This window comes from Gavia stellata, chromosome 16 (assembly GCF_030936135.1).
Source record: "Gavia stellata isolate bGavSte3 chromosome 16, bGavSte3.hap2, whole genome shotgun sequence".
NCBI classification, from domain to species: domain Eukaryota; kingdom Metazoa; phylum Chordata; class Aves; order Gaviiformes; family Gaviidae; genus Gavia; species Gavia stellata.
Genome location: NC_082609.1, coordinates 14,997,012 through 15,023,862, shown reverse-complemented (window position 1 = coordinate 15,023,862; position 26,851 = coordinate 14,997,012).

Genomic DNA, 26,851 nt, shown 5'->3' with positions numbered 1-26,851 from the left:
CTCCAACATTCAATATGATTTTAGTATTACTCTGAATATTAGATGACACAGAAATATTTAATTTCAAGCTAAATTTTGCCTTATAAACATAGGCAATTGAAAGAAGCAACACAAAACTGAAGACATCAGAAAATGCTTTAATGAAACTCTGTCTTACATGGGGTTTATTTATTATAGTTCCTGAAGATAATCTGTATTCAGGAATACTGAGCCATAGCAACTGATGAATTTGAATCATTACTTAGGAAGACTTAAAAAAAAAACCACCACCATAGACAAAACCTACGCAATTATTTAAATAGACATAATTACTCTGTCTAGTGCATAAAATGCTATTCCACCGCACCTTTTTTTTTTTTTTTAAGAACTAACCACTATGGTGATTCATTCATATTCTTCTGAGGTTATCTGTTCACTTACTGAATTATGTACAGTGTATTTAAAGAAGATGGCTTATTTTGCCATTAAAACAAAGTAAAGATGTTTTAATAGGTCTTCGCCTTTCAGTGTCTCTCACTATGGCAGTTGGTGGAAAATTCAGAGTTTTTATAAAATAATGCATGCACTCGGTCAGCATTTTTGTTAGAAAAAGCCCTTCTTAATTTCTTCCGAGAGAAGCAAAAATTGCCATTTGAGACACTTCAGCGTATGCTTAAGCAAACATGTTTGCCTGTTAGAATTGACTAAACTGAGTATTGAATTTACTGAATACCCCCCTTTTTCTGAGCCAGAAAGTAAAATGGGATCATGAAGACAAAGTCAGCAAAAAGCCCAACAGTGTTACAATTCCTAGAATGTCAAGAACCACTGAAACGGTTAAACAAACCACCATCAACCATTTAGCAGCCTATGCCATGTCCCAGAATGTTAACTGTACCTGAGGAGGAAGAAGGAGTCTGACTCACACTTCTTTCAAGGCTTGCCTTTGTCTCTTATTCTCAGGAAAAGCAGCTAAAAAATATAGATAAACTCTGTATTTTTACATTGCCTAGTGCAATGGGGCTAGGGCCTCCGAGAAGCTTGCAGTATAAATAATATGGAGTAAATAACAATGGCACGTACTTTTTAACTGCAGAAACTCATCAACCATGCTAAAACGTACATCACATACACTGCTACTGTCTCTCACTGTTCATTAAAAGAAAATGAATCCTGAGGGAGGCATCATTGAATACAGATATGTCTCCAACACACCAAATCATATCCTGAGCCTGCAGTAAAGCTAATAAAACCATATTAAATACATTCCAAAAGTTCCCTTGGCTTAGTCCATGCCACTTGGGCAATTTATAATTTAAAGGAGAATATGAGATTAGAGAGAGATGAAAATAGTGTGATCTAGAATATGAAACAACAGTTTAACTGTTCTGTCATACTCAGAGGATGTATTGGTTTACAGTACATGGTACTGAAATTTGCTCATGGAGAACCATGAAGTTCTCTGTATTTTCACTTTCATAAATTGTATGTTCAGTAATCAACATTGGACTCCCAAATAAATGACAAAAATATACTACTTGTAAAATCAGTATAGTCAAACCCACTGCATTTTTGAAGATGTCTGTGTGTCACAGTGATTGCATATACATGTGCATGTTATAGCTACCCTAACAGTCGATAGTCAGTAGCATCCTACTCTCTGGGCTGATGCGGCTTTTAAGTGGCAATGCCCGAGATGCGCTCTCTGCCCTTCTCTGAGCTTTCAACTTTAAATGGTGTAACGTTATACTTTGATTATTTTAATCAAAAAGCTCACCATATGATCAATCAAGAGGCTCTTACCATAAACAATGATTCTTTATGAATAAGTGCACCGAAATTCAGCTTCTGCAGAAGACTGAACTCTACAAAAATTCTTTACCACGTTTTTTAAATTACTAAGATTATATTAACTCTTGTTTCCATTCAAGAGGAACAGAGGTACTGATGCTAACCTGAAGCTACAATAAGACCTATAATAATACTGCTCCCTTTCTAAGCAGAGCTTTTTTGCCACTTGAGTTCTACTATAGGCCCACAAAAAAATGTAAGAGTATACACACCTGTAAAACCTATAGCGATAATAAAATTTTTTTTTGAGTATTTGTAGAAAAGACTGTCTGTATTGCCCTTCCAGAGAAATATAATCTCTGGATATTTTCTTCTCAGCAAAGAGTCTGTGTGAAGTGCTCGTGAGATAAATAAGCTGGGTGTGATGACAAGTGACAACTTTATGGTTTTTTTCCTATATTCTGCTGCAAATAAATTTCATTTGAATTGTCTCTGGCTCAACAACAACCTGATAGTACTGACTAGAACTAAAATTCTTTAAATGGAGTTGACTGGTAAATCCTAAAGCTTATTGTTTTAAAAGGAATACTTCCCTTTGACAAAGAAGGACTATTTGAGGTAATCAAAGCTTTTCAAAACTTTTCTCATTTTTATAGACTAAACTACCATGAAAGATTAATCTAAAAACTATGCAAAAGCCTAAGTACCATTTTCATCCAGAAATAAGTAATTCCAGCATGCTGTATTTTGAGATATACCAGGAAGGTATTCAGATTAACACCTTATATCAGGGCAAGGTGAAAGGAAAAATAAACTTGCAACATATTGTAGCATCAAAGTCTTCAAATGCTCTCTTCCAGTTTATCATAAGTGTTAAAAATTGTGGGAACTCTTAAAATAAAACTGTTGTTATTGATGTGTCTGAATATGCTAAGAAACAAATTTCACCAAAGCCACCTTAATTTATTAGCTGAATTTCTTTCAAGACTAAGCAATACACTGTTTATAGCTTTACCCAGAGCAACTACAGGAATTCTCAACCAGATGAAAAGAACTCTCCTGCTTATTCATATAAACAGACAGAACGGGTGCTGGCAATATTTCCTATCTGAAGATTTCAAAAGCAAATCTTCATTGCAATTTTGAAAGACTGTCTTATCCTAGTCTTGGACTAAGCTGCTTTTCACACATACTTTAACACAAAACAATAGCATTCCTTGGTGCTTTTGATTTGTTCAAGGATGAGATGGAAAAATACAACTTTGCAGTAGCTGTCTACAGCATATTGTCAGCTAACGTCTGAAAGGCAGCAGGAAATTCTACATCTTTGAGTACTATGGAGGCTGTACAGAAAGAACTGCTGAAAATTAGTTTCTGACTGGGCTTACAATGTTGACATATACTCCTGGGGAGAAAGAAAAAAAAAAAAAATCAGCCTTACTGTTTTTTGACTCTTTCTGTAACAAGTTCCACATGAGAACACAGTGGCAGTGGAAGGCTTAATTCCCCACTGCCTGCCACCAGCCCACTCAGCACTGCTGCAAAGCAAGCCAAACCATCACATTTTGGCCTAGCAATATCGAGCGAGCATTGTGACATCCTAAAATGCCCTCAAGTGATTTGGCTCATGAAAAACCAGAGACTCCCCCGTTTTGTGAGTATTTATTGGAACAAATTCTTGACTTCTATGTTATGTAGGGTCTAGTTCTACCTTCATATGCTCCCAATCCACAAAACAGACCCAAAACTCGGAGGGAAATAATTCCTAATCACGTAACCAATTCTTTTAGTTGCCTATATTCCCAGAACCTGCAATATCAACAATACAATTCAGCATAGTGCTAACAGCTTCTTTATACATCTTTATCAGGCCCACAGCCAGTCACTAACACCCAGCTGCACCATATCAAGGCAGTATCTCCTCAGAATCATTACTGCTTTTCAGGCCCTGCGCTGCACTTTGTCTCTTTCTTTTATCCTGAGCATTTCATAAACATGATACATTTGGATACCTGTATCAACTTCATCTCTCTTTCCTCACGGGTGAATCTTGGCTTTGCTGTAGGCTACAAAAGCTTTGCCACATAATTGGGAGAGCCAGTATTTCATTCCAATTTCTATATTTCATTTCTAACAACTTCTGACACCAAAAACGGCCTGTTAGCTTTCACTGACAGTATCCTAGAAAACTTGCTTAATCTGATCAAGAAACTTCTATCTGAAAGTCCTAATTCAAAAATACAAAAATTGCCTCCCTGTGCCTACTAGCACAGCTCTATTTTGTGTCACTTCAACACATTATACTGTGTACTGTACATAAGCATTCAAGAAATAGTAGATGAACAGCGACCAAAGAAATTTAGCTTCCACCTTTATAAAACTTGCATTAAAATCTCTTTTCCTCTGTCTACCACATTTGCAGCAAGCTCTACTCATAGCCCAGCTGATGTTCTTTCACACAAGAGGGAGCAGAACATGAGACTGAGCACAGGCGTATTACTTTCACACCACTAGTGAAACCTCGTTCTCCTCCAGCGCTAGATGCCATGTTTCTGCTGCTATACAGGCATACCCCGCTGCAGTCCTACCAGACACAGAAAGTGTTACTTTTGCAGCTGCAGTGACACATTTATTTCTGGCAGTTCAATTCCATAGTGCTCCTAATTCTAGTGGAAGTTACAGCTCAATAAATGCCCAAGAGCAGTACAAGGAATATTTGCTGGCCTCAACTCTCCTTCTCCCTTCATTCTTGCTATTCAAGTCATTTAGATCAAGTCAATCTCAAAGAACCGAGGGATTCCTAAGACAAAACTAACCCAAACTAAGAGCGATCATATCAGGTAGTTGATTAGTTTAAATGAACTGGTGAACAACTACTGAGACAATGAAGTGATAAAGTAAAATGAGTGAAATAGCGAAAACAAGCTTCTTGGCTAATTCTATCACAGTTCTTATGAGATTCAGTTGAATGTGTAAGGTTTTCCGACAGAGAACGGCAGTAGGCTGCATGACAAATTTAGCATGGAATTCAGCGATATAAGTTTATTTTCTTACAAAACATTTAGCATCTAAAATGCCTTTCCTGATATTGCTGTCTCACGACATCATAACATTTCACCAGTAAATCTGAACTTCCAAGCTGGGATTGGCCCAGAAGAGGTTGAGGGACTTTCTTCAATTCAACAGTCATTGGGAGGGCAGAAATTCACCCACTAACATACACTGCCCGTGGACATGGAAATGATTCCCGCCACTTGGGAACTTCTGCACAGTTACTGAAGGCTTCAGCCCTGCCTGCTTAGATACTCCGACTGACCCAACGGACAGACCAAAATATCTACCAGCAGCACTTCCTTAGCAATAGATTTAAGGAAACTCATCCCTGTGAAGTGATTGCTAACTTTTGGCTAATTATTGGTTCTTTGTGAGGTCTGTATAGCAACTGTCAATTTTATTTATGTTGCAAAATATTAATCCCCTGAGATGCAGTGACCAGAACTTTTTCTTAGTGATCTAGGCCTCTCTCCCAGCTAATTTGCAGGGTGGATTTGTTTCTGCAGGGTACATGAACTACTAAAACCAGACAAATCCTTTTGTCATGGCAGCTAATTGGCACAGAATCAACTACATAGCCTATAACCAATAAACTGTCCCTACTTGACAGCGACTCAGCTCCTCTGGAAGGAGCTGTACATGCCGAGGGAAAAGTGGCTGACAGCAGAATCCATGAGCTCAATTTTCTGCTCACCAGTCAGCCTGCCTCTCCACGCACCTGCTGAGCACCCACTGCTCACTGGATCAGCGACTGCTCCTTTCACGCTGCTAATAAGCATTCATGCTTCTATTTTTAAATAAGAAAGTCTCTGCTGTTTAACCTGAAACAAGCTACTTCATCACCACATCTCACTCCTTTGATCTATAGTGACTACACAGCCTGTAAATATTTTGAACCAGAGATTGTCTCTTGCTGTCTTTGTACAGCACCTCCCACAATAGAGTACTGTTAAGGAGTTAACAGTTAAAAACATCCCCCAACAGTTACCAACACAGCAAAGACAGTAATTCTATCTAGATGGCAGAGCTGTAAACTTGTGGTCAATCCACAAGTCTACCATTATTTAGTGATAAATCTCTTGATTATAAAGCCAATCAGGAATAATTTATGGAGAACTGTATCTTTTTTTGCATCTTTGGTCTCCCAGCTGAATATCTCATCTTCTTTGGTGCTTTCAGTCTCACTTCTGAATGAGGCTATCGTCACACATTTCATTGGTATTGTAAGAAATACACAAAAATCATTATTTACCATCCCCCCAGTGTGCAGTTTGTGATATTTGTCTGCTCCTTAAATGCTTTAAAATCCTTTAGTTGACATGCAGGGAGTCACCTGCATCAATTTAAATTCCTCAATTTTCTCTTGCTCTTTTATTTAAACTACCCAATTTACTCACATGCCTCATCCTTTATACTTACTACGTGCTTTCTGTTTATCCTCATGTGTGTTCTTAACAGTGGCAGTTAGGGTCATCCCCCTAACTTCTTTAGGGCACACTGACTTATACCTGAGACTTAGATTGTACTGGAATGATTAATTATATCCCTCTGTTGCTTAAATACCTTCCATAGTTGCAGTCAAAAGATGATTCCAATTAAAAAAACCCCACACATCACTACTGGATTATTTTTTTAGTAACATTTAAATATTTGGAACCACTTTTCTAAAAGATCACTGTGAACCTGTGCTATCTGGATGCTTTTATGAAATCTGTGGGGCATAAATATGCATTAGGCTGAAATTTATTTATAATGTCTGTCTTGGTTTTGTGAAAGTAACTTCCCCACTCCAAAACCTTCTGCATGCTACTAAACTGTAAAGAAATAGCCTTTCACTTTCTCTTTTTGTTCTCTGTGCTTTTTATTCCATTAATCCAAGCAAAACAAATATTGCCACTACTACGAATCAAGAATAGTGCTACTCAAAGATTCCCTGGTCTGACTCCACATTATCTCCTCCCACAACAGAAGTCACTGACACAGTGACTTTCAGTATGGTTTGGACTGAGCACTAGGAGACCAAAAATCACTCTGTCCCTGTTCCATGCTCTTCAAAAAAAAGAGGAAAACAATGGAAGAAATCTGATAGAATGTATAAAATCACATACAGCTTGAAGAAAATGAATGACACCTACATTTTTGTGGATATTAAAAATGATGGTCTGAATACATACAAACTCCAGTTCAGGATAGACTGCCAAGAATCAAAAACTGAGAAAGTTGACGTATTCCTTACACATTTTCTTTTTAAAAAAAAAATCTCCCGGCAAACTCTATATTACTGTCCACTTTCAGAGAAAGAATATAGGTTAGACAGCTCTCTGGTTTGTCCTAGCATTCTGATGCAAAGGGCCAGAAAGGTAAGACGTCCTAAAGGAACTTGTTTTGGTCAGAGGTCAATTCTGCTAACATGAAAACTACAGAAGTAGCTTTTTGTGCTCAGTGGTGCAGCAGGAATGCCAAGAGTTGCAATGCCCATAGCCTCTACAGCACCCATACCTGCACTGATTTACAGATAGCACTTCGTAAGAGATGGTCACCTACTGAGTATGTTGACTATTATTGCCATTTTGTTTCTGCAAGTACAGACATTCAGCTAGAGTAGATTACAGACAATTTAAGTTAACTTTGTATTTAAACCTATATACATATTCTGGCACACATGTGTGCATGCAACACAGTAACGAATACCGCAGTGTTTCATCTTGCAGGTTTCTTTTCATGGAGAAATTCCCCCCCAGGGCATCAGCTTAGTAGGAAACATGTAAGATTTCAGAGAAACATTCTATATTAATCTCAAAGAATCATATTTTTGTGTAGCTTTGCCCATTAAAAAAACCAGCTATTACTATTCTTTGAAGTTGTATTGCACCAACAAATCTGGAATTAAAAATAAAACTAAGGAAGATACTACACATCACTGCTGAGCCCAGTCAGCTTTTCCTTTGTATATCAAAATGAACTATTTGATGTTTGCAAGCCACAAAATGTATAAAATGGTGTACGGTTTTACATTGCCACTGACACTACTACATTATTATTGTATTTGTCAATGGCATTTAGAGCAGTTGGCTTTTTGAAATAAAGCATGTATTCAGTGGAGTATCATTAAGAGCAATTGAATTGCCCTTCATCTGTTTCTGGGGCTCTGAGGACTAAAAAGCAGTGTCTGGAAGCTTTATGGGCATTAGCTGGCTTTCTGTTTTGTTCTGTTTAGGCAGCCTCGTCTGTGTTTTCATACATCAGACTCAAAGACAAAAGGATTTCCAGCAATAACCTCCTTCTGATGAAACTCATCTTTATCTACTACTTCTTGTTTCTTACTAAGTGATAAAAAAATCCTTTATGGGCATAAGATTACTTAAATCAATAGCGACTTCTCCATGCACAGCAGTGCTCAGTTGCCTGTTCATCAAAATGTCTGCTTACTGGCTGCACTGACTGTCAACGGGAACACTCACCTGTCCAAGTACTTAGTTCAGTGCTGTAGTAAACAGGGACTTATTTCTTTATGGCACTAAATATTCCAAATATTCATGTTTTCAGGCTTATTGGTATCAGGGGCAAAGCCTGGTTTCTGTATTTATGATGGCAGCAATGCTACACTTGAAGTGAAGACAGCTGGCCGTTCCTAATAACTGGACAGCTTGTTGCCCATATCACAGTAAGTGCCACCTTATCGTCCATCCAAAAAGTGGCTAGTACTTGTTTCCCAGGAAACTTCCCTGAGCTTGCAGGCTGGGCTCAGTCCCAGGTATGTGTCTGTTCAGCTGTCACTGGCCTCCCTGTCCAGACAGCTTGCGAAGTGATTACTACTTAACTATGAATTACACACGTTGAACAGTCAGCTCTCTTCAGCAGTCCCACAATCCCCTGTCTGTGCCTGCTGGCTCTTTTGACCTCTGCTCTCTGGACAGCATTTTATATCACACTTATTGGAGAGTCAACTTCTCATTTTCCTCGCATACTGCTCCAGACAGCAAGTCCAGTTCTTGCTGACTCCATCCTGCCAGCTAATCCCTGCTGGGCCAAGCTAAAGATATGCTCCTGACATACGGTTACCTGGCAAAAGAGGTATGTGCACATTTTGGTGAACATCTGGAGGGAATACCCCAAGCATAATGATTTTGGCTGGACTATGAGAAGTGCTCATTATTTTATCACTTGAAGCCAGCTTGTTCAACTGGGCATTTTCAAGGCCAGGTTAGCATGCTCAGAGCAATGCAAGCACACTGGCAGGAAGAGACACTAACTGGAGTTCCATTAATGCCCAGCTTTGTATCCCTTCTCTAAATAGGTGGTACCTGCCAGTTCCCCAGACATCAAAATCTTCCTTACCGCAGACTATCTTTTATTAGAAAGAAAGAAAAAAAAAAAAAAGTCAGGCACATCTGCTACAGAGATACCAGTCACTCTTCATGTCATCCCATGGAATAAGCAAGAAGTTTTATGGAGCATCTTGGGAGCATTTGCAGAGGGCATTTGCCCTCCTGTGATCCCAGGAAAAAATGCAGATGCTTAAGGAACTACGAAAAAAATTCATCTCAAGAATTGCATTCTGGGAGACTTTTTGCTATAAAAAAAGAAAGGATATAAACTGAACCATGATTTGTCCTTGTAAAGACCACAGTTCCTTTAGTGCACACATCAGCAGAAAGCACAACTTTTGGGGAACTGTTGGAGGAAGGGAAGGGAAGAGCGGCTAGTTTCTGTTTTCTCTTCAGTGAGGCTGAGTTGCTGTGGAAATAAATTATGTGATTGACTGGACCATCCTCGTCTGGTTCCTCACTTGTTTTCCTTAGTGGGTGGCAGCCTAGTCTTTAGCTATTAATCAAACGGACATTACTTCATTAGCTTCTTAACTTTCTCCTGGATCTTCTCCCACCCTTGACAGGATGCTGTGTCACACAGCAGGGACTTCAGTCAGGTACGGCAAGCTTTACCCTTCACATCTGCTACTGACTATGCATTGCTACCAATGCATCATGCCATCAGTGAGCCTTGCAACCTCATTTTTGAGAGAGAAATAAAGGGGGGAGAAGAGAGGTGAGAGAGGGAAGGAGACACTCCTCCAGAAAGCAGATTTCAGAAAAAGCATACCTTAGAGAGCACTGGCCAACTGTCTGTATGAACACTGAGTACAGAGGGATTCTAAAGAAACTAGCCTCTTAATTTAGATATCTACTCCAGGAGTACCATGTATGAAGGAGAATCTGGGAAGGGAAAAATAAGAGGACAGGAATTAAGATATCACAACCATTATGTGGCCTGATAGGTTGTGCTGGGATGGGGTAGGAGGATATATTTTAGCCTTGCAAGTAGCACTTTTGTTGTAGTACAACATAGTTTATTTTCCTAGATTATTATTGTTTGATAATTTAGAAAGCATTTATTTCCTCTGAACAGTCAGCAAGTGTGAGTGCATTATTCTTATTTTTTTCCCTTGCATATATTTATAAGTGAAACAGAGGTCTGTTTTCATGTAGTCCTGTTAATAGAACACAATCAAGAAGGCCACTGCTGATACCAAAGAGTTCTGTTACAATATCGAAGACAGCAAACAATCTACACAAGTGAATAGAACAGCACCCTCTGTTCCCCAAATAACAAGGGCAAAGCACTATATACAGATTATTTTAAACCAGCCAAAGAAATCAAACTTTTGTTAACATAGCCCATAAAATTAATCAGGCAAGAAAACTTTCAAATAGGTTAGCAGTCCTCTCACCCTCAGAATTTCAAATAATAAACACAAGAATGAATTAAAAATTCCACAGTGTCTGTATAACACACCTCATATAACTCCACAACACATGAAACAGCCCAGGCATTAGCAGCTGACCGCAATAAAAACGGCTTTAGGCATGACAAGGATATGGCAGTACATGACATCCTTATTCTTGGTTTCCACTAGATCCTGGCCTGCTACCGCTAACGAGCATTGTTTCTCCAGTTGTGCAAATTTGCAAGATTCATAGGTGTAAAAGTTCAACAGCACATGGCAACACTCACTTTGCACAATTTTCATCCAACTCAGAGCATGGCACAAACTCGCCAGTGGGGTTTGTAGCATGGGTGTTTAAGCCCATACTCAGAAACAGTGCTATCTTGCCTACACCTTTCTACCATCACTCACAACTGCTAGAAGTGTAACTGATTTCTTGCAGAGTCCCATGCGCCTTCCAAACATCTTCACAAACCACCTGAGAACAGAACTTCAATCCTCAAACTGCGACTCCCAGTGCTTCGGACTTCTTTACTTTTAGGGCCCAGTGAACCACAGACACCAGAGAGGCAACAATATGCTCTGGAAAACCACATGTTCTCTGCCTCTTTCAAAACAAAACAAAAACAAAACAAAACACCCCACCAAAACAAGAACAAAACCTATGGGAACACGTATGCCAGCCATAATCACGCAGAGGTGGTGTAACTCATCCAATTTCTAGTACATTGTAGATACCCTAGAAGTAGCAGCAAGGCTGCAGGAGTCCAGCACACATTAATTTGGAGAAAAGAATAATTTCCACCCCAGAATTTTGAATAAGGCAGCATATTACACTACTGCTCCCAAAAGAATTGTACCGTACATCTATTAACTGAAATTTCAAAGCTATATAGCTGGAGAATAGCAAATGCTGAATGTATAGACAAAAATGGAAGCCTGAACAGACCTGTTAGAGGGGCTCTCCAGACTTTAAAGACACTTTTTGAGGGAAAGCATAAGGATATAGAAGCAACAGAAAATGAGAAAAATGTAATGTGCCTTTATCAATAACAGAACAAGGCAGATTAATCCAATAAGTGACTTTTTAGAAGACGTAGCAGAGCTTTCATGTGAACCTCGTCACAACATCTGAATGGAAAGCTGGAAATAAAGATTTACAGAGAACTATAAATAAAGCAACTGGCCTAGCGAAAGCAAATGTATTTGTTGAAAGCAAAGTGTTCCTCATGGAATCCCTTAAGTTCTATGACATTATTTAACATTTTCATCAATTTCTTTGACATACACAGTAGGGCTGACATGAGGAGGCATCATTAGAATAGAGAAGGATTTTATATATATATTTTATGTATGTATACATATGTATAATATAAATTCAATGTTGAAAGAGAGAAATAAAAGGAAATAATGATATTCCAAGGTGCAAGGTCAAACATGTAGAGAATAAAAGCAACAAATTCTACCCTAAACTGGGATAGAACTCATTTTTTAAGACAGCAAATGAGAAGGACATACACACGAGTTGCTAATTTTCCTCTGAAATGTAGTTAAAAAAAGAGAAAGCAACCTGTAGATGCTTCATGTGGGATATTTCTAGCAGAGGTATAGAGGCACTGGGCCAGTATCTAAAGCACTAGTGAGAATGTCCAATAGTACATGTTCTCCCCCACTTTCCACTATGCCAAACACACCTTACTTAAACTAAGATGCTGATAAAGATCTTTGCTTCGATGAGTGTGTCTGATTTTTTACAGACCAAAGAGCTCTCCATTCATACAGGCTACCACAGTGAGACCTGGGAAAGGATGCACATATTTTGAGGAGTGCCTCATTAACGTAAATAAAAGAAAGAAAATTATTATTCAAGCTTAAGTCCGATGCTGTCACAAGAACACATGGATTCCTGGTAGTCCTGTATCCTATGGCCGAAGATTATCATCAACAGCTGTATCACAATTAAAAGGACTTCTCCCAAGGATAAGGATCTCTGACCCCTTAGCAAAGGCCCCTGGAGCATTCAGGATGAACGAATTTTGTCAGGCAATCAGATCTTTGTTAAGAAGAGACATGCAGTGCTGTCATACTTCTCAAGTTCCTTCAGCCAGCTTTTATTATTTTAGCTTTCTTTTCACCACACTAAGGACTCGGTTACAATTCTTAACAGAGACTTCTCATTGACCCCCACCTCAAAACACTGCCTTTGAAAGCAAAGGACATAGCATGGCTTGAAACAGAAAAGTAAAAGGAAGCAAGAAGGACAGCAAAAATCAAGAAGTTTCCTGTGCCACTGCAACTAAGGTGTTCATGGATGAAGCCAGTGGCTCAAAGAGAGTCAGGCAAGAATTTGGTCTATTCATGGATGGAGGCAGAGCCACAGAGGATTATAAAACAGTCATCTCCCACTTTTTTTATTTAAATATTACTCAGTCAGAAACACTAGGTTTATATGAGTATACAATTCAATCCAGCCAGCTTATGTTACAGAGATTTGAAGAATACTGTACTCTACTAGGAATCAAATTTCTAGACAACCTCAGTTTCATATGAGAAATCAAAATTGAAACTTTGGAAGCATATAAGTTTTGAGACTTGAATCAGACATATAATTTTGGAAGGCTTCTAGAATCCCTAACTTAAGAGGTTTGTTTAATGAAAATCAGAGATTTAAAGGCTGGAGAAAAATAAGGACAGAAAATGCTGATTGAAATGTAGAGGGATAATGCAGAGAGGAATTTCCAAGCTGCAAAACTGCTCAAATCAAGTAAGTTTTGATGGGGAAAGCTAGACATAGCCACCACGGGTTACATTACCAAGTAAATAATCTGAGCAACACAGATGCATGAAGAAGTCAAAACTTTCTAGAAGGAACACTGAAAATGTAAGCAGAATGACCATACAGGCAGAATCAAGAAAGTGTTCACAAGGCACAAAGGCAAACCTAAGCACTGTCCTATTTTTGCAAAGAGTTACTAAATTTGTGAGAAAGCAAATCATTTCACAAAAGCTACAGACAAAAGAACGTGATGCCCGTAAAAAGGCATACAAAATACTTACCCTGCACAGCAATGAGGATCTAAGCAGGAGTAATGAAGAAGTCTTTCTCGGGCTTTGTTATAAGACAAATAGAGTTTAGGATTGGAATACAGCCTTGAACAGCAAAATTATATGATTGAGGAGTTGGTAGTGCCCCCTCAAATGCAAAGTATAGAAGATGCACATTCCTGATGACCACGCACACCACATCCATTCTGGATGGGGGTCCCTGAACAACATCAACCAGACAGTTAGCCACGACTGCACATCAGGCTGGATCCCAAAAGAAGAGCTAGTGCATCAAGTTGGTAGTGGCATGTGATTAAGGACAGCTGAATGGGTCTTACACACAAAGTATGTGATATGAGAGGTCAAATACCTTGCTTGAGGTCACTGGACAGCCCCATTCACTAGATAACATACCGCGAGACTATATCTGTCTGGGAAGCAGAAAAGGACAAATACAAACTTAATTAAAATATTCCTCTCATTCTGTAACAAGTTTCAACCCCACTAGCCTTGGTTCTGCAGAAGCTTTACTCCACAAAAACTTTCTGGAAACCTACAGAAATTTTGCAAAGCATTTTTGCACGGGATTTATTTTCCCTGATCTCCTTATATAAGCTTATGGTTTCCATGCTGCAAACATCATGGATGGTGTAGCAAGAACACTACCATTTGAAATGCCAGATTGCTTGGACATTGAATTTTTTCTCTCTCGCTATTAATGCCTGAAAGCCCTGTCAGACTGGGAGAAACGCCCCAATTTACAGAAGTCCTCTGTTTGGTTAATGGAAAAATACCCCCTTTTGCCCCCAATCCAGTTTGGTGTGTGAAAGCACAGACATTTCATCCCAATAGAGCATCAGAGCACAACACTAAATTTGGTACACCCTTAGCATGATTACCTTGCAATTATGGCATATGTATTATGGCAAACCCCAAGTAAATTATGAACTCTCATCTATTGGCCATTTGTCACTGGCATTGGCTTCCTGCCCTACAGCCAAGATTACTGCTTTAACCACCAGCGCGTGCTTCATTACCTGATTCATGGTTGGCCCGTTCCCTCTGCCCTTTTCTTTGCCATTTTGGTAGCAGGCTTTGTAACAACACAGCAACAGTAGAGCAGGAAGACAAGGAGAATGATGAGCAGTAGAAAACAGAATAAATGAGTCAAGGAAAGTAGAAGGGTAGGCAATAAGGAAAAAGACTGAAGAAGAGTTAAAATAGAAATTAGGGCTTTATGAAATGGGAAATATAAGTTAAAGGGAAAAAGATAAAGCGAAACAAATGCAGATGAACAGTCTTGCAGCTGTGAGAATGAATGCAGATTTAAAAAAAAAAATACAAAGGAGAACAGTACGACTCTTTCACGCGCCTGAGCTGCCTGCCGCGTTCTGTGATGTTCTCAGCTCTCACCAAGCATTGTAAGAGGGAAGAGTCTGTTCCTCACACTACTGGAGATGTTTTTAAGTGCTGTTTTCAACATATCAGAACATAATTTATCTTAGGCAAACCTGGGACTCGGTGCTGGGGGTTTCAGATATGGCTAGAGCTCACAGTCAGTTACAGACAAGCGGTACTCAATGACATCATGAAAAAGGGTATGAGAGAACCTTTGGGGGGTTTAATGAGACACTGCAGAAGTTTCCTTGCTTTCTTCTCTTCTCCTTGTTTTCCTTGTTTGAAATTGCCTCCAATTGAGAAAAACACTTAAGCTGGCACGAAATTTTAACCAAATGTAGAGATCCATGGAAGATGATTTCCACCAGCAGCTTATTAGAAGGTTTTTTCAAAATAAGTACTTTACCTAAGGAAATCACATTTATGTCATCTGGGTAGAAAATATCTCATCAGTGGCACAATACATTTTCTCTAAATCTAACTGTACAATCAATGGAACTACAAATATTTTATTTTTTTGCTTTTTATTCTAAGGAAGGACAAATTACAAGGAATGTGCGTGAACTTCTTTTAAACACCCACGCTTACAGCTGCAAACGTGTCTAAGTTTACTGAATCAAGCCATTATGCAGTTGACTTTTACTATCAACCAGCATAGACTGCTCGCTTACCAACGCAATGCATGGTTTCAAAATATTGCAGTGGTTCACTGTGACAGAATTAACAGTACGAACCAAGCTGTTGCCCCTTCCATTTCTGATTCCCATAGCCCTCCTCATGAATAACCCCTATCACTCCCACATTCTCCCTAGTACCCATAATTTTGTTCAGCTACTTCTGTCCCTGCTTAGGATTATGAATTCCTTTAAATACATCCCACCGGATGATGCAGTATCACATCCACAGGGAAACAAGAGTTACGACCGTAGCAACCATCACCATCTACTTTAATAGACTCTACCTACTGATCTTAAATGACGTACAGCCTTGACAGTGATGTCCTCACTATTTTGGGTTAACTTCAGAAAAGCTTTGCAATTCTCCCTATCAGAGACTGAAAAGTCTATTAACCTGAAAGCCAAATACCAATTTCTTTTTTTTTTTTTTTTTTAATACATTTTTAGAAAGTTCAGGTTTTTAGATGAGGAGGAATACACCCCCCCCCTATTTTTTAGAACTGTAATGACTACCATGCTTTCCACCCAAAAAGACAGGCATGCCGATAACCAGGGAAGGTAATACAACGCTGATTCTGTAACAGTCAAGAAAGGTGGCATACATCTATCTTACTCAGACACCCACAGTTTCAAAGTAAAATTTGCCACTTGCTTAGGAATATGTTTTCCTGCATTTCTAGAGAAGGTTTTTTTCTTTAAGAAAAAAAACCCTGTCATTTTGATACCTCATTTCTACACCTTCTGGCATCCAAACACACGGCTGAGCCCACACGCAGCAGTTACAGCCCGCCGGTACAAGCAGTCTCTCAGCCACAGGAGCAGCCTGCATGGCTACACCCTGGCTTGGTCTTGCGCTGGTGACCTAACGGCAGTACTCGTATAGTCCTCTAACGTATGGTGTGGGGACTTTTTCTTTTGGAGGCTTTAGCCAACAATTCATATAGGCATATATATAGGATTTTTAGGATACATAGGTATCTATATTTAGGCTATATATATATATATAAAAAGAGAGATATTTATCTGTTACAAAGTTCAGGTGCAACCGAAACAACAATAATGAAAAGATACTGGGGAAGGAAGCCTTGGAATCAAGCTCCCACTTGCCTAGGTTTGAGGGGTTTCTGTGTGTGCCTGCATGCAGGGGGTATTATTTTTATTTTTTTTCATCAGATTTATGTTACTGACACTGAGGTAACCAATAGGCAGAGAAGCTACTTCTAGGCTGGTTCCCCTTTAGGAAAATTAGTAAAAAGAACAGCTGGCCACAGAAAATCTCTGAAAGGATTCAGTATGTTTCACATGGAATTACCTTCCTCAGCACTTGACATCCGTTTGGAAACTAAATTCGAAACAGAATACAGCAATAAATTTGTAAAGGAGCATCCTTTGGCCATTTAATAGACAAAATCAGTGCTTTAGGACATATACAAGTCTGCCTATAGATTTCTTTGGAAAATTCAAGCAGCTGGGGAAAAGGGGGTTTTTTGTTTGGTGGTTGGGTTTTTTTTTTTTTTTTTAAATGCAGAGTCCCGGATGGCCTGAAACTGCTTTCACGGTGTGTAATACTGCTGCAATTAGAAACACAGCCACTGGAATAATACCACCCTTCAGAGGAACATAAGAAGCTACCGACTTTAGGGTCTCAGCCACCTTCCTCCTTGATTTTAATTAGCTCCAATCTGATGTGGAAAAGAAAGAAAAAAGAGGAAAAAAAAAAGCAGAACAAATGGTTTTAAGAAGAGTCTGTCTGTTTGGTTAGCAAATAAAGGCTAAGACGACGACAGTGCTGAATACTGATAAGCTTACCCTCAAAGGCCAAGATAGTCAGAGCACAGCAATTATCTGAAGACTGAATTAATTGCCCATCAATTTATCACTTTGCATATTTATTATTTTCAGATAGAAGTTCACATCTTATTTCAATAGTGAGATCTCAAACATACACATACCTATATCCAACAACTTTGAGAAAGAAAATAACAAGAAAATATCCCACTGACACCCTGAAGGCTGCAGCTGAAGCACGGAACCATGTTCCTGAATGCGTTAAGGATGTTTTAGATCTGTTGTCTTGCAGGGATCCTGTCCCTGTTCCTTCTGTGCCTAGTAATAAGCGGTGCAGGATCAACAAAGGAGATCGGGCTGAAGGTCCAACAAAGACGGAATTGACCATGGACTATACTGTCACTGGATCAGTAAAATACTCACTGACCTACAGGTAACATCTCCTGCACAGGAGGCCAGCCAAAAGAACAAGGCCCAGTATTTATTTGTGATACAGACTACGATATTTTCAGCTAAGGGAAGCCTCGGAGTTAGTTGACGGAAAGAAAAAAAAAAAAAAAAAAAAATCAGTGTTACCAACACCACTGATTTTCCTGACCCTTGAATAGTCAACAGTTTTCTTCAGAGCAAAGCAGCTGGAATGGTGCTAGTAAGCAAAAAATACCAACTGTCAGTTCTGCTTTTTAACACATACCTATTGAATCTTCAACACACATGTACAACGAACAGACAGACCTCCAAGGATATTAAATCATAGTAATTTAAATTACTATTAAAATAGGTACATTAAATGACAAAGGTTGACATTTCTGATTATTTAGATTAGCCATATTGGGAAAAAGTATCTTAGCTCAAACATCTGAGAGAAGGGGCAAATTCAGAGCGCTTTATAGAAATATACTGTTATTAATGTCAATATACTTCTTATTCACAAAGAGAAATGTCATCCAGGACTACTAAATCTTTGAAGTTATCTGGGTTCATTCTCTTTTGTTAGAAGATGGTACATGTATTTTGTGTGTATATAAATTCCCTTACTAAACAAGGTGTGCCCAACGTGGGCATTTTGTGTTCAGATTAGAGATGTAAAAGTATTCAAACTTTTTGATCAAAACATTAGACAAAATGGCTTGGAACTACACAGTAATTTATCGGCCCACTAATTCATAGCAATATTTCTTCTTAATCTGCTTAGGACATTGCAGAAAAAAATTTGTAAAAGCAAGTGAGAAGAGAAACTAAATTATAGAAGATTTACATGACTAAGCAATACTTTAAGTGAATTTTTTAGATTTTTTTTTTAATTTTTATTTAATTCAAGCTGTTTTAAGAACTGATAAATACAGTTTTGAAAAAGCCTTGTTTCACACTTCAACACCTCGCTTCACATTTATTTTGAGTGGAAACTCTACTGTTAATTACTTGAAGATCAAACCATTTCTTCTGAATTCCATGCAAGGGAAACAGAGCTCTCAGCACACACTAACAACAGGTTCTAAACAGGCTGTAAGAACCAGCACGTGAAGAGTTACCTCTGTGGGTATATGTACACACTTTTTTTTTTTTTAAATATACTTATATATACTTTAAAACCCTAATGACAAAGCCAAAAGATGTCCATTGCTATTTTTCTCTCTCTGACTATTCCCACAAAAATGTACGTATGCTCCTCAGAGAAGTAAATAGAGGTTGGCATAGGGCGGGAATTTTATAAGATATTTTGAAGAGTTGCTTTGGTTCAAATTGGAATAAAACTTCAGAATACCTAAGTTTTCCTGAGGAAAATTATTCCACAACTGTTTGTTTTAGACTGAATTGTATTACTACTTATCATTAGATAATCCGGAATTTAAAACAGAATTTAAAACTGTAAGAAAAAGAAAATCAAAATGAAAAGACACTTTGAAATGAAAATTGCAATACTGAACGTTCTAGCATTGCTTTAATTTCCCCAGTTTTCCTGTAAAAATTAAATTTTGGAGAAGTTGACATATTCTTGCAAGGCATTTTTACTTCAGTAGATCCGTACTCCTCAGCTGCAAATGGTTTGGGTAAAGAATAATGAGTGTTAAGAAACCTTACATTTACTCAGCCTAGTGCCTCTGAACATCTCAAAACATATCAGAAATATAACTGAATCAAAGGTGGAAGGCAAAATGAAAGTAAAACCCTACAACATTTCTTCCTTTTTCTCTTCTAGCAGCCTATGAGAACTAAAAATTACATCTACAAAGTTTGTAAAGGTGAAGAGTATTTTTGAAAATGGAAATGAACTGTCCCTGATAATGTTCCCCAGCACTGCAGCTATCTCTGTTGACCGAAGGAGGTGAACCCGTCACTAAGTGACCTAGCAATCTATCCTATTACTTCTGCTATATAACCTCTGCCACAGTGTTTCATGACAAACCTACATGAAAATATTAAACTGACTTTGTTTTACTCTTTACAACACAACAAAATATTTCCAGTTTGAGAGATCCAGAAACCAAGGTTCTTAAATGGGAATACAACTTAAACTAGCCGAGTTTATACTGGTCTGGCCTCCTGCAGTTCGTATAACATGGTACAGAAATTGGTGCTCTCAAGATAATATTGTAATCTCCTTTCCTTGGTAGCTACACAAGACCATTGATAAACAGATGATCTGTCCCAGGAAAACTAAGTTTTTGGAAAATCTATAATACAAATGCCTGTGAGACCTTCAGTTCAATATAAAGGGTTTACAATATTGCCAAATACTGTGTCTACAATTATTCCGACTTCCAGTTTCATCCCCAACACATAGACTTCCTTGGTGCTTATCACCATATAAAGCCTCCCAGTTAATCGGATCACTTCACTAGTATGTGTGAAAAAACTATCTTCTTACATAATATCTTGAGTTCTAACCAACTTTAAGATTTATTAACAACAAGAATGTTTAAAACAACCTGTATTCTAACTCTACCATTTTTGATTAAAAAAATAAAATCCTTAAAATTATGCCTTTGACCACCTGGCAGACGATTTTTCAAATTGTTGTTAACTCCCTTCTTCTCTATTTCAGTTTGGAAAAACTGAACTTCTTACTAAAGATAAAAGCACATTTATCAATAACTATGTTACCATGTGAAAGAGTTAAGGCCATTATACATCCTACTATAACAGAGGTGAAAATCTGTTTCTCTACATGGCATTGGGCATTAAGCTCTCCCAGCAAATTCAGCATACTTCTTTTTTCCCCCCCCCTCTTTTTCTTCTATGTGAAGATTTTCCTCAATAGCTTCAAAGCTACAAAGAAAAAGTGTCTTAATATGAGAATTTTTTCCTTCTCTATTGCTCACCAGGTATTCTGCAGTATAATGCCACGTACTGCTACTTCAGGGAGATTCCTTATCTACATTAGATATTGTAATAAACTACAAAAGCTGGATTGCAATGGAGCAATCACCATGAAAGCCTCAGAGTAAGGTAGAAAAACAACATTTCTTTTACGGTATTTTTGCTATAGCTTTCTCGAGTATATTTGGAAGAACTGTTTAAGGCTCTATTTTCCAACTATACAAGCAAAAACACATTTAAACTAATTCTATCTCTTTTTTTGTTTGTTTTGTCCATGCACACTTCGCTCTCCTGCTTTGCTTCTTCAGCTGAGGAGCAAGTGCTTACCACAGTGACCCTACTCATCACAGTCGTAGCAGTGACGGAGAAAGAAACAAGAAAGGCGCAGACACCGAAAATTCTGAGCCACTCAGGAGCTTCTAAGGAACAGGCTCTTGTCTGGGCATTACATACTGCTCAGGTCACAGAGAATTCAGGGCGGGTGAGTTAAGGTTTAGGCTTTATACCATAACCTCGAGAAAGCCACAATAGCTTCTCCTAAACATACACCAGTAACGGAACCACTGCACAACCGCTGCTACTGCAGTGGTCCTGCATCAGGTAGAGGAAATCCTCTATTGATCCGCCTCAACTGTGCTTTATGAAACTAAAGAAGCACAACGCACCTATGTAAGACCAGAGAACTGGAACCACTACTGCCACTGAAATCAACAGCTGAGCTCCCATTAATGTCAGCAGAAATAAGGCTAGGTCTCCTGTTTCTTAATAACCTCTTCAAAATAATGGCAGCAACAAGCGTGAGATTGGGTTGACAATCATTTACATGCAAGTGTGACCTTTTTACTCAGTGGTGGCATTTGTATCCTATTAGCAAAATACTGTATTGTATTTAAGCAATAACTGCATTTTCTATGGAGACAAATGACATGTAAATCAATAAATGACGAGGCTGCAAGCCAAGCACATTATTGATTTTCAGTCATGTTCGTCTCTAAGCTTAATGCTGAGAAAATACAGTATATGCTATGATTTTTTACAAGTTACATCTTTTGGGCCAGTTTTCTGAGAATTAAGAAAGGTTTTCTCTAGTTGAGAGAGAGGAGATTAAAAAGAAGTGAGAATTTAACAGCTGTAATCGAAGTTAACACACAGTATCTTAAAAGCAAATGCTGAATACATCAATGAAGGCTTGTACGACACCTTTGTCATCTACTCAGTTGTTATGGTTGAGCAAACTATGCATGCATATCATCTGTATTAAACCAGTGGTTAAAAGTTATATCACACACTGAAACAAACAGAAGGGTTACAGAAATCTCAGTGAGAACCATTGTTATTGCTTTTGCCTTTTGTGAGAAAACCAGATTATTCAAAATCCACCACAATAGGACCCTGGCAACTGGAAGATACGGAGAAGGGTCTTCCCGAAATGTGAATAGTGTTTCCAAATTCGCTGCATTTTTCAGATTACAACACGAGTTACAAATTTTAATACAAAACTGAGACAGGAAAAATCTCCCTATTTTCCTTTTATGAATCAATCAAATTCAAGGGTCATATTTTCATGGGAATAGGCCGTGAGAAGACCAGGTTTCAGAGGAAGACAGCTTTAATTTAAGACCCAGGCTGTCAGCTCTTAATGATACTGTATTCCAATACTTAAATGAGAACTGTGGTTTTAAACAAATTAGTTTTTAGAAAACACAAACTTAAGTAGTTCACCATTCCTCAGTTCTGTATCTGCAGAGAGAAAAAACAAGAATCTGGAATAGATTCCCTAATGGATCAAAAAAGCAATCACTACCTGGTCTCTGTGAGAGTGCACCAGTGGTCTGAATCTCTTAAAAACAGAGCAGTGACTGAAGAAAAAAGAAACTTCAACACACCGGCACTCAGCCTCAGGTATCTGAGGAAGATACAAGCAATCTTAGCTAGCAAAGCTACCAAGTCATCGTTTGTGAATATGAGACAAGATGTTTAGCTGCTTCTCAGGGTCATACAAAATAGTAAATTAATTACCCTCTCACTGGTATATTTTTGCAATAAAAGCACTGACTTGTTCTAATCTCCTCCTAAATCATTAATAAGGTCATTCACTGAGAATATTTTAGGAGACTTAGCCCGATTTGGGATATTTTTCCCATAAATTTCTGTGTGACAGCCATGATTTAAGATTACTCTGTTTTTAAGTGGTTGCGTAAATTATGTGAAAGCAAAACCCTTAACGTTGTAGCCATAACACCAACAAGCGGGGTTCACCTGCTCCTCTGTCTAAGGAGTAACCCTGCAATATTCTTTCATGCTGACGAAACCTTTCTATACAATATAAAAGGAGCAGACACATATGTTCATTTCCTCCACAATGGCCAATTTTCCTTCCACTAGAAGTTATTTTGAATATGGATTATACAATCTAAATGCAGTTGTTCAGTATGTAAGACTCTCTAATATTCTACAATTGAACCAACAGGTTAAGACACTTTTCATCTGACTGCACTAAATTATTGATCTACTGGCCCCTTTTTCAGATTTTAAATCACCGAAACTGAAGGAAAAATAAATGCATTAAGACTTTCCAGTCTCAGTGAGAAAATACATGCAGGTAGTTTGAGTCCCAACAGTAAAAATAATCACATAGAGTATCTTACAGTAATCCATCTGATTTTGAATTAACCACTCAAAAAGCAGTTTATTTTTAAAATATATTTTTAGTTTGCTTGGGAGTTGACTATATAAGTCCCATCTATCAATTCCTGCAGTTCGGGTATTACCGTATGAATAATATATGCCTTTGTCGTGTGAATAAGATAACAGCCTTCACTCTCAGCGCTCTGCATTTCTTGTTCCAAATGTGACATAAAATAAAATTTTCCTCGAGTAGCTGAAAAGGAATTTCAAATAAATGAATTATGAATACATCGGAGATAGATGCTGATTTTTTTTTTTAAGGAAAAAATAAAGAATACTAAGCAAAATGTCAAGAATTATTTATTAAATTCAGTAAGGCACTCATAAGGGCCTAAATATTTAGGTGAAGAGGGATGTTTTCTTAGAAACACACTTGAACACTTGCACTTAACATCTTTTTAAGTTACCACTTCAAAAGTTTTAGGCCCTTATGAGCCTTTTCAGTAGCCAATAACAAACACACCCCTTGACCACCTGCAGGTGTGAATTCAGATGGATTCAATTCTAGTCATCACCTATTGTCTTACTTTCAAAATTTTTTGCTCTATTTTATTTATTATGAAGGCTCTGGCTATCTTCTCCAAAGCATCAGGAAACCACACCTGTTAAAAACAGGTTCCAAGGCTGGGCAGAACACTGATACCATCCGCTACATCAGCTCCCGAGCTCCTGTTTGGCAGAGTCATGATTTCCATTTCTGAAACAATTCAAATAATAAATTTAAATATCTGGTTCATTGTTCATAATGCAGCACTATGGATCTGCCTGGATGATAACTACAGTACCATATAGCTTTGGCAGCATAATCATGAAAAATTACGAACTGACAAGAACCACTGTTAAGTGATTATTTGGCCCAGAACGTATGCCTGAAACCTTCTCCGTACATATTTTTGGCCTGTGGCCTCCCTCCCCCCTTTTTCCTTATGTTCTTAAAAAGAGTAAAACAAAGTCTTAGCTTTCCCATTTTTCACTACCCCAGATGTATTACTTTCTTCTTAAGCCAAAAAGGAATGGGATCTTTATTTTCACAGAAGAGTGAGGAAGAAGCCCGGTACATATTTATTTTGGACCAAGAACTGTTTATTTCTCTGGCTTGTTTCTTCCAGGTTTTACCACTTGGGCACACGCAGTTATTTGGACTGTCACAACAATTGTTTAAGACAGCTCTGTGTTTGATGTATGGCTAAAGTTTCACAGAAAGAGCCAGGAGTGGAAGAGTCAAACAACCACAGGTAAAATTAAAGGTTCATGGTGGGGCGGGAGAGGAAAAAGAAGAAAACAGGAGGAGGTTGACCTTTTTTTGTTTCAACTTCACTTAGTAACAAATGCAAGAAACACTGAAAACATTAGAAGTGTCCAAACAAAATTTTTCAAAGAAAACATTTGGATTTACATTTTAAAATGTGTATGTCTCTTCATTTTTAAAGGGTTAAAAGACTAAAATGAGGTATTGCAGAGAGAACCATATTTTCTAGTAACCCAAAATGATTTTCAAAATGATTTTTCTTCTCCTGAAGCAAAGCAAAATGCTATTTAGGATAACGCAACAAAACTTTCTTGCTGCTTTCTCCTCTGGTAAAATCAGCCATCTAACAACATTATTTATTCACACAGATGTAATCGGTATCTCTACAGACCTGCGAACAGCACAGCACTTTCCAAAAACTTTGAGAGCAAGCCTTGGCCCAGTGGTCACCATGAGAAAGCAGCCCATCATTTTAACAGCAATGGGCTCTGGCTTTTCATCTGTTACGGGAAAGAAAATGTCCTTATTTCAGACAGAGAATTCAGTCTTCAGGCCTTGGCTTGACCTTTAAATCACAAGGAACCTGAAGAAATGCCACAGATGGGTAATGGTTAATGATGTGCACCAAGGCTCAGTGCCATCATACTGAAAGAAACAAAGCCATACTCCTGCACTCTCCTGTTATCCTTCTTAGAAATGGAAAGTCACAAGCACTAAGCAGATGATAACATTTGTTTTAACGGAAATGTTAATTGAAATTGGCATGCCACTGCTCACAGCTAGGAAAAGGACCCCAAGAGATCAGTAGAAAGAAGAATGAAAAAAAAAAATGGTGTGAGAGTTTTGCCAGATGAGCATTGACTCCCAGCCAATGATGGGGAGGGCTCCATGTCTGATAATCCATTTTTAACTACAGCAAGATTAACTTTGACCTGAATAAAAAGCCATTTCTAAAGTGCAGAAAGCCTATTATCTGCTCTTCTAAGCATATGAGTGGGAGGTGAAGAAAATAGTCACATAAAATCTACATTTTCTTAATTTTTTTTTTAAACAGATACTGGGACTTGAAAATCTCAAATTAAGAAAAAAGAAAAAAATACTCATTTTAATGCGTGACATGTAATGCTTATCACTTAATCATTTCAAAGTGCCGACAGGTTTAATTACAGCCTTCAGTGGCCCAGCAAGATAAAAAAAGTCATGAATGTGCACACCCAAATCCAAATCACAAAAGTTAGCTTTCTCCTCCCCTCCCAATGCACACTGGATCCCTTACAAAACCAACATAATTTAACATCCCCTTTAAAGAACACCAAACTAAACCCAATAAAGTCTTTGTTAAAGTCTGTTTTTACAGCAGGCAAAGTACTTATGGGCAAGCAGTAACCTAAATCATCCTCACTCTGCATTAGTTATTGCTTAGAAAAAGCAGGAGCTTTACAGGGCTGGGGGGACCCTATAGATACTGAAGAGCAGTTATAAACAAAAGATTCAAATATCAGTTACTGCGGTGGCTGAGCAAGCAGAGAGACCGAAAAATCTCAGAAAGCTCCTTACAGCGGCCTGCCAAGCCTGAGCACTGGCGTGCCTACGGTCAAGAAGCGTGGCCTTCTTCCCAGGGGTAAAACTCCAGGAGGAAGACCTCTTGAAAGGCTTTTTTCCCTGCTATGCTCCACATCTCACAGGTATCCTGCAGGCATGAATAACCACTAAGCCTTAAGCTTCTCCTGGAGCTTGTTTATTCATGAACACCTAGGTGTTTATCTAAGTGCTTAATACACTCCAAAATTTACTAACACTTGAATGTTTTGAGGAACTGCCCTTAAGAATCCAATCAATGAAAAAAATCTTTCACTGACTTCGGTAGTAAGTCCAATTTCAGACAAAGGTATGAAACACTATACAAGGTAACTGCTTTGATCCAGCAACTATTCTCTGATATTATGAGGAACACGGTAGTTTTTTTTTCTTGTTACAACTTTGAGAATAGTTGCTGGTCTTTGGGAAACAACCTGCTGGGCAGCAGTTACAGAAGACTGGTCTGCATGTCCAGTTTTCTAAATAGGTTTATACACATCTCCTGCCATGAGAAAAATCAATACAACTACAAATTGAAGATGGTGTCAAAGTCAGAGC